Genomic DNA, 14,655 nt, shown 5'->3' with positions numbered 1-14,655 from the left:
TAGGTGACCTACCATAATCTCATGTATATAATCAGAGATAGAAAAGTTTCAAAATGTTTAGTAGTACAAATGCTAATTTGAACAAATATTGTGATGTGCTTAATAAAATAATATCAAAATAAATAAGAGAAAATACACCTCCAATGCAGAACTTAAAACCGACTGGGAAGTTTAACTTAATTTTGTCTTCTTCTAGTGAAAAACTACAGGAGTTCAGTAAAAATAGATTTTTCAATGTTATGCTAATGTATTTATGAGTTTACTTTAAATAAAAAGATAAAAAGTATAAAGAGTATGTTTGTGAAAGAGAAACCAGGAAGGTCATTAAATATTTATGGAGGTCTATAACAATAGGTAAGTATTTTAAGGTTTAACTGAGCACGATGCTGTTCTCCACTTTCCTCTGTGCTGTTTATATCAAATGAGAAAGAACCTGCCTCTATGCACTTAGGGTCCCTTTTCTAGATCTTTCCCAAATGCCTCCTTTAATTACAAAAACTATTTTTTATATATTAACTAGATTTTACGTATCATATAACAGCTACAGTATTTCAAAAACCATTTTATGAAAACAACAAGGTCTGAACAGGAATCACTGCCTTGGCTCCTGAGATTTATATGATACTGATATTTTCTGGCACTCTTTAAGGATTATGCTGAAATCCCTCCAAGCCCTCAAATAACGCATCATCCAGACTCCTAGCAGATTTTCGTTTTTCAGACCTGTTTGTATTTTCAGGAAAGAATAGGGGTGGCATGGAGATCTGGATAATGTGTGAGTCAAAATTATCGATGTGCTAGCTGGAAGTGCAAACAGAAACTTTTTTTGGTTGGGTATCACCCCTCTCAGCACAGATTTTACTTCCCATCACTGTTATTTATTTCTTATTTATTGATTTTGGAGGCAGAGGGAATTCTATACACTGCTTTGGGGGCCAGAGGGAACAGCTGGCAGTTGCTATTCTTGGAAGAGGTGCCAAGGATAGGAATACATGGGTAACTGGTGGTGAAAATGACTTTGAAATCTGTCTCAGCAGCTGTCACTACAATGGGCACAGTACAAATAGGCAAAATATTGTCCTTCCCTGCCAAGGCTTTCTGCACTTTTGGCTGTGTTATTCTCAACAGTTCTGAATGCTGTGTGGTAGGGCTGCCAGGTGGTACGGCTGAGTAGGTCAATGTGCAGAAAGATACCTGATTTTTCATTTCATGGCAAATTTGCCAAGTGAAAACATAGGTAAGGCTTTAGTATGTTGGCTTCACTGACTTCATGCATGTCCTTTACTTTGATTTTGTCTTATGGTAAGTAAATTCTAAGGAATCTATTGGTGTTTTTGAGAATTTTGTGTTGCTTAAGAAAGCATGATTTGAAAGAGTGAAGCTAAATCCACAGATACAAGATCTGGGGTGCGTGGGAGTGGTGGGGGGAAAGGCAGAAAACTGTACTTGAACAACAATAAAATAAAATAAAAAGATCTGCCGGATGGCTCAGTTGTTTAAAGGTAGTTTCACATACAGAGTTATTGTTTCTTCATCTACAATTTAAGTTCAAAAGTATATTTTGTGAGTGTCAAAGACCATTGAGTGTAAGAACGTGAATGACTTAATGGATACAATTCTATTGTAAGGAAAAAGTACATAAATCCAACCCCATTATATAAACAAAAGACTACATTTAAATAGACTAGAGGACATTTAGTTTGCCAAAGTGGTAACTGCTATAACAAATACTTTACCTAGCACTTTAAATGGAAGATAAATAGCATCAATTGTCAAATACAAGCTGAATCTTTTAAAAATGTATCTGGGCTTGAAAGTGAGCACTTAGTAAGATCTGTGTTAAAGGCTTGACTCTCTAACAGGCTTTCCCCACGTCTCTCAATCTATTCTTGTCAATAGCTGGTAGAAGCTAGGTAAGATGTTGTCATATACATTTGTTAGCCTTTAAACTTGAAGAGGACATATTTTAAAGTGTGTTGTATAAGGTGTTCTGGGTCATATTAAATGAAAATAATACTGCCTTGACTTTGACCTGTACAATGTTTATGGTAATATCAGTGATGAAATTATTTTAAAAATGCACTTGGGTTAAATTATATGGAGAGAGATAAAGAAATAATATAGCCCATTCATATGTTAATTATTGTTTCATTTTATATTTTGGTGTATGTGGACAAGTTACAGCTTATTTGAGAAAACTTAAAGTAACAATTTGTATTCATTTACTGTTTTTATTCAGTTTATTTTAACATGTTACAGTTAAATTTTCTGAGTTAATTGAACCATTGCCTTGTGAGAATACTTTTGAGAGAGATTGAAAATCATAATGTAATGAAATGTGGCTAACATGTAACCAGATGTATTTCAATCCTACAAAACTCCTCTTGGTGACTTTTCTTACAGATAAAAGAAATGACTTTTCTTGGTCACTATATAATTGCATTGAAGATATCATTGCTATTTCCCTAAAAAGGGTAGTGGAATTGCATCTCCACTAAATCTAAAATTATTTTAGCAGCTTCTCTATATTTATTCTATTGGAACATTTGAAACTCAAGGAACAGTGCACCCACACTTACCTGGCAGAGGAGACATGCCACTGGAGAGGGACACCCAGATTTTAATGATATTACAATGCTTTACCTTCTAAATGCTTCATGGGTCCAAAATATTATTCTCCATATCTTCTATAAGCCAGAAATAAGTTGTGAAATATGTTTGTAACATTCCAGACTTTCATCTATTAGTATATATTTATGGAAAAACATACCTTGGAGTAAATTTTGGAAAAAGTACAATGGACAAAAATAATTTATATCTTAACTCTTTATAAAATTAGTCTCCACTACACTTTGTATTCTTTTGACTTTTCAGTTTTTTCTTACCATTTGTGTTTCTTGTCTCCAGATTTTCACTTAATAAAAATTCAAGTATTAAAAATATTCTTAAAGTTTCTAACTATAATATACATGTTAATACCAATAATAATATACCACTACTACTAAGTTTCTAACTTAATAATATACATGTTAATGACATATTAATATTCATTGTGTCAAATACTAGATTAAATTTATCAAATTTACATTTATTTGACAAAGCATTACATGTACTGAGTAGTAAAGATTTTGGCAAACACTGTTACAGAAAAGATGACTCAGACAGCCTTGGAGTTTGCAAAGTGGGGTTTATTCACGCATGCGGACCCAGAGGAGATAAATTCCAAATTCTGGGCACTGAGCTTAAGCTGCAGTTTGCTTAAATTCTTGTTACAAGCCAAAAAGGGGGAGGGGGAAACAACTGCTAAAAGCAAGCATGCAGAAGCAGAAAGCGAAGGTTAGTGTATGATCTTGAGATAACTGCTTATCTGGGAATGGCTGCTGTTTGGGAATGGCTGCTGGTCAGCTCCTACCTAAGAATGGCTACTATTCAGCTATGTCCTGTCACAACCATACATAATCACCTGAGAGGATTTTTGATGTTCATGGAAAATACCAAAAACATCCATTTTAAGTATGAGCACATATTTCAGTTATTATTCTGAAAAATACAATTGTTAAAACTTGAAAGAAGGAGGTATTTGGGGGAATCATATAATGTACTAAATATTAACCTCAGGTCAGTGTTATATCATTGATAATGTATATTATTTAGCTGTAAACCAGTACCTGTAGTGAAAGCAAGAAAAATAATTTAGTATGAAGTAAATAATAATACTTTAAAAAATCTTAATTATATCCTTGACATTTGATTCCTGTATTACATTATACAGTGAGAAATAATCAAGGGTGGAAACTATCTTTTCAAAGACAACAATATATACAACTTTGTTCTTCCTCTTCAATGTGTTAAGATGAAAAACAGATCTGATTTTGTAGTACCTTTCTCTCCTCAGAAAATATTCTGTAAATGGTGTCTATCTCTAGACACTTATTTTCAGTGTCCAGTCTGACCTGACAGAAGCCTGATAGTTTATACTAATAAACACTCAGCTTTGCATTGTAATTGGGAAGACATAATAACATGAAGGTGAATGCGAAACCCTGTGATAAAACTTTCCCTACAAAGTGGCCATCTTATTTGTTGAATTTGAAATGTTTCTATTTCCTAGCAAAATAAAAAAAAATTAAAACTGAGCATTTTATGTAAGAAAATAAAAGTCATAAAATTATCCCATAAACATTTAGAAATTCTATCATATCACATTTAACAGGAATTTTCAAAGAGCTGATTTGGCTGCTTCCTACAAAGAGTATTGGAAGTGTTACTTTTGTTAGTCTAAGACACGGGTATCAAACTCATTTTCACTTGGGGTCACCTCAGCCTGGCAGTTGTCTACAAAGGGCCAAAATAATTTTAGGACTGTATAAATGTAACTATTCCTTAACTGTTACGTAGTTGAAATTACAATCGGCCCTTTGAAGGCAACCGTGAGGCTAATGTGGCCCCCAGTGAAAATGAGTTTGACACCCCTGATCTAGGGTGAAGCTCATATTAATGCAAACCAATATAATACTACAAAGTACATGATATATTTATTTTATTTTTAAAAAATTATAAAAAATAGGTGCACATTCTGTTTCTATTCTTTTAAATATTATCGTTGATATTTTAATTCTCTATATGGTTCAATTTGATAAAATTTATTAATTTTTATCTTTTAAAATACTTTAGGGACTATAGAAAGTCCTTTCTCAGATCATGCTCCTTATCCTGGCTCATATGGCATCTTTCCTTTTATTTTAACATCTCAGTCATTGTTTATTGTCATGTTTTGTACCAATAGAGGGCTAGATTTACTCGTGTATTTATCACTTTCTTTGCCTGTCAAATTTTTCTTGTATGTCAGAACTTCCCTTTCTTTATTCCTTGAAAAACATGGTTTTGAACATTGCTTAATGACATTTATTGCTCTTAAACTTTCCTACATCCTGGTATGATAAAAACTGTCTTTATTTCACTGTTAAATTAAACAAAAAGATTTATTTAAAATATTCTTTCAAAAATATTTTATCTTGGCATTTTGAAGAAAAAGTTTTTACTGTCCTATTTCTTCTTTTGTTATTGTGAATTAAATGGTTAACTCTTAGTATGTAATTTATCTTCTGCCACCAACCACTTGTAAGGTGTTTCTTTTCTTTCTTTCTTCCTTTCTTCCTTCCTTCCTTCCTTCCTTCCTTCCTTCCTTCCTTCCTTCCTTCCTTCCTTCCTTCCTTCCTTCCTTCCTTTCTTTCTTTCTTTCCTTTCTCAAGAGTGGGAAGGGAGAGAGAGAAACAGCTATTTGTTGTCCCACTTATTTATGCATTCATTGATTGAATTTTTTATTACTGACTTTAGAGAGAGAAAGGGTGAGAGAGAGAGAGAGCAAGGGGAAGAAAGATACGTCAATTTGTTTTTGCATTTATTCATTCATTCATTGACTGGTTCTAGTGTTTACTAGTGTGCCACAACCTTGGTCTATTGGGACAACACTATAACCAACAGAGCTACCCAGCCAGGTTTAACATCTTTCTTTTGTCTTTGGTGTTTAGTTTTAAAATGCTATGTCTAGATGTGCATTTATTGTTTTTTACTGATTTTTTTGCTTTCATTGCATTTCTGATTTTGTTTTCATATGTTCTTCTATAGAACATGTCTAACCATTGCTTCTAAAATATCTCCTTTCTTATGTTAGATCTCACTATCTCTTGTTTTGTAAACTGTATTTTCTGACACAGTTTTTGAAGGTGTAGCTGCATAATATCTTTATTTCTTGCAGTTCACTAATATTTTCATGAACTGTTTCCCGTAGTTTTCAATCTTTAATTTAAATAATTACGTACAAACATATCTTTTTCAATTTTCTTTTATTTTTTATTTTTCTTTAAATTGTATTTTCAATTACAGTTTACATTCAGTATTGTTTTTGATTAAAGCGGTTAGACAATGATATACTTTACAAGGTGCCCCCAATATTTCAAATACCCCTCTGACACCTTATATAGTTGTAACAATATTATTGACTGTATTCCCTATGCTGCATTCTACATCACTGTGACTATTCTGTAACTACCAATTTGTCCTTCTTAATCCCTTCATCTTTTTCAGCCAGCCCTCAACCTCCCTCCCCTTGGGTAATGGTCAGTCTGTCCTCTGTATCTATGAATGTGTTCCTATTTTATTTGTTTTTTTAGTTTGTTCACTTATATCCATGTATAAGTGAGATCATATGGTATGTGTCTTTCTTTGTCAGACTTATTTCACTCAGCATAATACCCTTCAGGTCTATCCATGCTGTCTCAAATAGTAAGATCCATTCTTTCCATGGCTGAGTAATATGCCATTGCATGTATATACCACAGACTTTCATTTCATAAATTTTTTACATCCCCTAATTTATTTATTTTATTTTATTTCTTGATAACATTTTTAATTTTAATTGTTGTTCAAGTACAGTTTTCTGCCTTTTACTCTCGTCCCAGCCCACCCCCAGCCCTCCCCACCTCCCTTCTATTTCCACCCCTCGGCTTGTTTTTGTCCATGTGCCCTTTATACTTGTTCCTGTAAACCCTCCCCCTTTTCCTTTCAAATTCCCTCCCCTCTTCCCTCTGGTCACTGTCAGCCTGTTCTCTATTTCAGTGTCTTTGGTTATATTTTGCTTGTTTGTTGTTTAGGTTCCTGTTAAAGGTAAGATTGCATGGTATTTGCCTTTCACTGCCTGGCTTATTTCACTTAGCATAACGCTTTCCAGCTCCATCCAAGCTGTTGCAAAGTGTTGGAGCTCCTTTCTTTCTGCTGCATAGAATTCCACTATGTAAATGTACCATAGCTTTTTGATCCATTAATTTACTGATGGGCACCTAGGTTGCTTCCAACACTTGACTATTGTAAATTGTGCTGCTATGAACATTGGGGTGCATAGCTTCCTTTGGGTTGGTGTTTCAGGGTTCTTAGAATATAATCCTAGCAGTAGAATTGCAGGTGAAAAGGTAAGTCCATTTTTAGTTTTCTGAGAAAATTTCATACTGTTTTCCATAGTGGTTGTACCAGTCAGCAATCCCACCAATAGTGTACTAGGGTTCCCCTTTCTCCACAACCTCTCCAACACTTGTTTGTTGCTTTGTTTATGATGGCCATTCTGACCAGTGTGAGGTGGTATCTCATTGTGGTTTTAATTTGCATCTCTCTGATAGCTAGTGATACTGAGCAGCATCATTTCACACTTTTTATAAATATGTTTTCTTTTTTAATTGAATTTATTGAGGTGACATTGGTTAATTCAATCATATAGGTTTCAAGTGTACAATTCAATAAGACATCATCTATACACTGCATAGTGTACTCAGCACCCATAGTAGAGTCTCCTTCCATCCCAATTTATCCCCTCCTTTGCCTTCTTCCACCTTCTCTTCCCTCCCCTTTTCATCTGGTTATCACCATATTATTGAACCCTGTCTATATGTCATATTTTCTTAATCTCTTCACCTTTTTTCACCCAGCTCCCAGCCCTCTCCCTCTGACAGCTGTCAGTCTGTTCCAAGTGTCCATGTTTCTGTTTCTACTTTGTTAAATTACTTTTGTTGATTATATTCAACATATATGTGAATCATATGGTATTTTTCTCTCTCTGACTGGCTTATTTCACTTACCATAATAATTTACAGGTCCATCCATGTTGTTACAAAGGTAAGATTTTCTTTTTTACAACCATGTAAATGTACCCCAGCTATTTCATAAATGTACTACAGCTTTTTTTATTCACTTATCTACTGATGGATACTTGGGCTGTTTCTAGATCTTAGTTACTATAAATTATGCTGCAATGAACACAGAGGTGCATGTTTTCTTTTGAATTAGTGTTTTGTGTTTCTTCAGATACATTCCCAGAATTGGGATTACTGTGTCAAAAGGCAGTTCTGCATTTAATTTTTTGCACTATCTCCATACTGGTTTCCACAGTGTCTGAACCAATCTGCATCCCTACCAACAGTACAAAAGGCTTTCCTTTTCTCACATTCTTGTCAATATTTATTGTTTGTTGATTTATTGATGATAACCATTCTGATAAGTGAGAGGTGTTATTTCATTGTTATTTTAATTTGCATTTTTCTGATGATTAGTGACATTGAACATTTTACATATGTCTATTGGACATCTGTATGTCCTTTTTGGAGAAGTATCTATTCTGATCCTTCACTCATTTTTTAAATGGGTTGTTTGTTTTTTGGTGTTGAGTTGTAGAAGTTCTTTATAAATTTTTGAAAGTAGCCCCTTAGCTGATATATCATTGGTGAATCTGTTCTCTCATACAATGGGTTGCCCTTTCATTTTGTTGATGGTTTCTTCTGCTGTGCAAAGTGTTTTAGTTGAAGTAGTCCCTTTTGTTTATTTTTTCCTTGGTTTCACTTGCCTGAGAAATACAGCAAAAAATATTGTTATAAGAGATATCTGAGATGTTACTGTTCTAGAATTTTTATGGTTTCACAACTTACATTTAAGTCTTTCATCCATTTGAGTTTATTTTTGTGTATGGTGTAAATTAGTGGTATAGTTTCTTTCTTTTTATTTTTTTTACATGTACCTGTCTAATTTTCCCAACACCATTTATTGAAGAGCCTGCCATTTCCCCTTTGTATGCTCTTGCCTCTTGCATCAAATATTAATTGACCATAAAGATCTGGGTTGGTTTCTGGGTTCTCTGTTCTGTTACATTGATCTGTGTGTCTGTTCTTATGCTAGTACCAGGCTGTTTTGATTACAATGGCCTTGTAGTATAGTTTGAGATCAGGGTTGTTGTTTTTTAATTGATAACCTTATTTATTTTAAAATTTTCAAAGACCTATTTTGTATTATAGATCCAAAACTTCCAATTCCTACCTAAAATGTTGTGTGATTCTACTAGAAAATAGAAAACTCATCTATTAAACCAATCACTCTTTGAATACCATTTAGAAAAGTACAAATCTGAAGCCATATTCTGATATGTATCCTTAAATACTTTCTTTGTTAGTGTACAAGGTCTGCCTGGAGAAAGTACAGCCATTGTTAATAGAATGGGAATGGTTTTCATGACATCAATGTAACCTGGCAGCTAAGGAGAGTGGGCTGGAATGTGCATGTGTGAACAATGACAACTTCACTGCACTACTCAGTAGGGGCAGTAGATGCTGTTGAATGAGCATGTGTACTGTGTGGTCATCACATTCAAAATGACTGAACGAGTAGAACAACAAATCTACATCAAAATTGGCATTGAATTTTGAACACTCTGCAGAAACTATTCCGATGATTCAGAAGGCCATAGCTATGGGCAACTGGTAATGGCAGCTTTATCACATCAACTTGCCCACTCATTTATTACATCTCCTGCAGAGTTTTTAGGTGAAATGTCAAATTATTCAGGTGACTCAGCACCCCTACAGCCCAGATTTAGTGCTCTGTAACTCCTGGCTTTTCCTAAAACTAAAATCACCTTTGAAAGGGAAGATATTTCAGACCATCAAGGAGATTAAAGAAAATACAAAGGGGTAGCTGAGAGCTATTGGGAGAACTGTGTGAGGTCTCAGATGCCTATTTTGAAGGGGACTGAGGTGTCACTGTCCCATGTACAATGTTTCTTGTATCTTGTATCTTCTTTAACAAATGTGTCTATTTTTCATATAACATGTCTGGCTGGATACCTTCTGGAAAGACCTCATATACTGTTGTTATTACTACATGAAATAATGTAAATTATTTTGTGAACAAGTGAAAACATAGACTATAAAGTGATGTGGCATGTGTGATTCAATTTTAATGTAGAAATATGTATATAAGTATATATATACCAATTTTTTAAGACACACTGGACCATAGACACACCTAGGTTTTAGAGGAGGAAAATGGGAAAAAAAATTGAATCAAAAAAGTGGCAAAATATTTAATAACATAAATAACATAGGCCACCTCCCCTACCCCACAGCAAGCCAGGTAAGCTACATTTGGACTATAAGACACACCCCTTTCCCTCCTAAATTTTTTGGGGAAAGGTTCACTTTATAGTCTGAAAAATACTGTATATAAAGAAATGATTATCCTGTGATAACAAAAATATATATTGGTAAAGATTGTTTTTAATTTTATATTGTATAGATTTATATAATTATATCTATTTTTAGTTAAGAAAAGACAAAAATTGATTAGTTATGTGAGCTTTTTTAAAATAAAATGCCTTTTTAGATATTGTTTGACATAATGACAGGTGGAATAATCCTGGATTATTTCTGTGTTATCTTCCAAAGAAGGATTTGCCTTCTCTAGTCAAACATGGGAGAAATATACTGGGCACACTGGAAGGTGCATTTTTCTCCTTAATACAATAAGTTAATGACTCATCCCAATACGCATAGTGCTTTTTGGAAGAGAAAAATGATCTTTACTTTTAAAGAGTTTATGTACTATTGACAAGATGACATACACAAAAACAAAATAGAGCAAAAGCCTAGGCAGATGTTAAGGTTCCTGTTTAGATATGAAGCAATATTTTCTCTTAAGCATTATACCACTAATGAGTATAGGTAAGTTAGTTAAAATCTCTTTTTGTGATCTTCCTCATTTATCATAGTCTTACTGTCTTACTTAATTCATGGGGTTGTTGTGAGATCAAACTTGGTCACTCACAGAATAGTCCCTTATAGAAATCACAACTGTTTGTGTTAAGAGGATGCATTACTAACACTATTCTGGAAAGGATGAATTTAGTTAAGTGTTGCATTATTTCTCAGGTGTTGCATTATTTTAAAATAAAATAAATCTTTTAAAATACTTTGTAAATGCATGCAGAAAGGATAATAGACAACTGGAAGGTAGTCTCACTTTCTTTTCTGTTCATAGGCTAATTTCCAATGGCTGTTTCGATTTGTTTCTAAATTACTAAGGACATTGGAGAAGATTAAAGGATCAACATAATCACTGAAAAGACAGTGTGTCTCCTATATAAAACACATGGGACTAAGTAGGACTTTGTGGTTTGGCAAATGTCATACCAAACCACAAGGCATGGGATAAAGAGCCCAGTGGTCTTTGTGGACACCATAGGGAAATGTGCACTGTGGTCAAAGAGCCTTTTGAATGAAGAAATGTTCACAGTTTCCCACTTTCTTTCTTCAGTTTCAGTCATTGATATGATTGGCAAGAAAAGGCTTTCCTGACCCAGATAACCATAAAAAGGTATAAAAATTCCACTACGTGAAAGGTGCTGGTGGATTTTGTTGGTGACTAGAGCTCAATGTGTTGCTTGGAAAGGGGCATTATGACATTTGGCGAAATCCTGAAATGTTTCTAGAACCCTGTTGGTAACTAATATATATTTTGATTACTTCAATAAGTATGACATTCTGAACTGTGCATTTTGGATAATCTATCTATCTATCCATTGACCTTTCTTCAAGATCTCACATGCTAGGAGAAAAGTCCCATGTGCTTTTAGATAGCAGACACATTGTTAATTATGTCATGAAGCATAAACTGATAAGCATCAAACATATAGAGTAACTTTTATACAAAAGCAGAAAATGAAAATGTGACTTTTATTACTTGAAATTGGGAGAATGTTTTATAGATGAGATGACATCTGAATATAACCTTAAACCTTAAGCTCTGCATGATTAGAGGCACAGGGAAAGGCATTTTGATTGAGGACAGTGCATAACTAATAAGAGAGAAGAAAGAAAACAGAGAATGGGTAGCAATATGAAATATTGCACTGTTGGAAAGGGTACAGTTTGGAAAAACAACAGGATTTAAGGAAGACATTTGCCATATAACCTTAAATATTTAATTAAAATTAAGGTACTCCTTCCTTTTCCAATGGAGACTAATAAAAGATAGAGAAGAACATAATTCAGCACCATGTAAAACTTGCATTGAAGAGAGTTTATCATCAGGGTGACCAACTGGCAGGCTTTGCGCCACTGCCCAGATGAACAAGAGAATGAGATTGGAAAACACGATAGGGGACGTAGGAATGGTGAGAATAGGCAAAGGACAAATATATTAGAGAGAAAGAACTTGGCAACTGTATGATATATAGTGTATGGGGTCTTTTGCTGTGTAGTTTGTGTATTTACCCTGTCTTGATTTAATTATCTTTTCTGTATTTTTGTTCTCTTTTCACTATGTAAGCTTTGACACTGTTGTCTTAGACATATATATCTTTTTAGCTTTGAGGAAATTATTTTTAAAAACAGATGTAAACACAATGTATTAAATCCATATTCTTATCACACAGAACTTGACTTGAAAACATTGTTTTTATTTTAATCTGTTTAAAATAAACATAAAATAAAACTAAAGTGTGCATTATTCACCACCCTCCTAGTTGCAATTATCATTATGAGTGCGACATATAATTCATGAATCTATATATATATATCTGTAATATTTGACATTTCTAATGTAAATTTAAATATACAAATATATAATAACCTACATCTTGTTTTTTCACTAGACATTAGCAGCAAACTATGTTATGAATATGATACCTTTGATCCATCAGTTAGAGTTCTTGGTATTTAAATCAGAGGAGGTAAAAACTTAATGCCAACAAAAACCCATACACATATGTGCATAGCAGCTTTATTCACAATTTCCCAAACTGGGCAGCAACCAAGATGTCCTTCAGGGGCTGAGCAGACAAACTGTGGTACATACATACATTGAATATTAGTGCTAAAAATAAATGAGTTACCAAACCATAAAAAGGCATGGATGGAATTTAAATGCATATTCCTAAGTGAAAGAATCCAATATGAACAGGTTACATATTGTAAGTTTCCAAAGACATAACATTCTGGAAAAAGGAAAATCTGTGGAGATAGTTAAAAGGTTAGTAGTTGCCAGGGCCTGGGGGCAGAAAGGAATAAATAGATGGCAGTGAAACTATGATAGTAGAATGGTGGATACATGTCAATATAAATTTGTCCAAGTGAGCCCTAGCTCGTGTGGCTGTGTGGATTGAGTGCCTGCCTGTGAACCAAAAGGTCCATTGATATTTCTCTCCCTCTCTCTTTCCCTTCCCTTCTCTTAAAAAACAGATGAATAAAAATCTTTAAAAATAAATAAATATAAGTAAATCCATATTATATAAAATACCAAGAGTGAACCCTATAATAAACTATACAGATCAGGTGATAATGACATGTCAATTCATTGACTAGAACAAACGTGCGACTCGGGGGGTGATGATGATGAGTGAGGCTGCGCATATATAGAGACAAAAAGTATGAGAAATCTGTGGACTTTCTGCTGAATATTTCCATGAGCCTTAAACTAAAAAATAAAGTTTATTAAAAATAAAATGCTCACGCACAAACAGAACTATGCCAAGGTTTTGAATCTCAATTACTTAGAGAGTGGTGGCATAATCAACTAAAGGATGATAATAAGAAGAGAGGGCTAAGTTTGATTGGAGCTGTGTTAAAGTTCACTTTGAGACCTGTTGAAACTGGTGCTGGCAAGACACCCTGGTGGGAAGGCATTTAAGGCTGGTTAAAATGTGAAACTTGATTTTCAGAAATATATTATAACTTTATGAAAGTTATTCTTGATAGAAGTGACTATTAAAGCCATTTTGGATTTTGTATTCAAAAACTATTTCCTTAACCTTCAAAGTTCACCAGGCCTTTCATTTCTTGTACTTAGGACTATATAAAAAATCAAAGTATGTAAAATCCCCTTGATATATGTATAACATTTTTATATGTTTTAATAGAAAGTAAGGTTGAGACTAAATTGAGACTAAACTGTTTAAATTTCCCTACTCAGTTCGAATATTTAGAGACATTATCATTTTATGCGATACCAATATAAATTAAATAGTTGCTCTAACGTATATATTAAAACCAATGATGTCTTCAAAATAGGTAATAGGCGCTGCTTGCTTTTGAGAACATAATTTCTTTTTAAAGTGTGTTTTTTAACAGGGCTATTTCTTTTCTTTTTTGTGTACATGCAATTTGTTTTCACCTTCATAGTTTTGTATCAGACTTCAATGAAAGTTGTTACAGTCAGGCACATCATTTTATTTAAGTTACTTATTTAATCTAAACTGAAGTGAGTGCCCCAGAAGACCTACCCAAATAATTAGCAAGTGTCTTTGTTTAACCTAGATCAAGTACTTCCATTTTAAAACTCATGTGAATAAGCTTCCTACCCATTACCTGAAATCTGTCCCTGAGCTTTTGACATTAAACAATTAAGCTCTATTTCTTGACTTTCAATTAGTATATTCACTACCCCACTCTGTATTTGATAAGTTGATTAATGAATCACCAGAACAATTTGAGCCCTGTCAAAATAATGGAGGAATTCATGATATTTGTTTTTACTAACTAAATTTAAAATGTTAATTCAGGCTGTAAGGCAAAGCTTACTACTGGGGATCATAATGAAAGATGTAGAGTGGGAGAGAAAACGCTGTGTGCTCCCAGAAAAGTTCTAGAGATCATTTTGGGAGAAGAATTAGATGTGGACGATCTCAGGGAACTCATCACAGCATGAGCAATCTTGTTTTCTTTATGATAGGTTTTATAACATTTTTGACTATTTCAATGCTATAAAAATACTTGGTTCAGAAAAGCTCCCTTCATTTTTTGAAATGTAATGAACTACCTTAATCATTCTTTTTGGCCATCTGAT

The sequence above is a fragment of the Phyllostomus hastatus genome, unplaced genomic scaffold (assembly GCF_019186645.2).
Source record: "Phyllostomus hastatus isolate PE091 unplaced genomic scaffold, TTU_PhHast_1.1 phas_contig_58, whole genome shotgun sequence".
Taxonomy (NCBI): domain Eukaryota; kingdom Metazoa; phylum Chordata; class Mammalia; order Chiroptera; family Phyllostomidae; genus Phyllostomus; species Phyllostomus hastatus.
The sequence above is the reverse complement of the archived record's forward strand: the minus strand, read 5'-3'. Positions refer to the sequence as shown.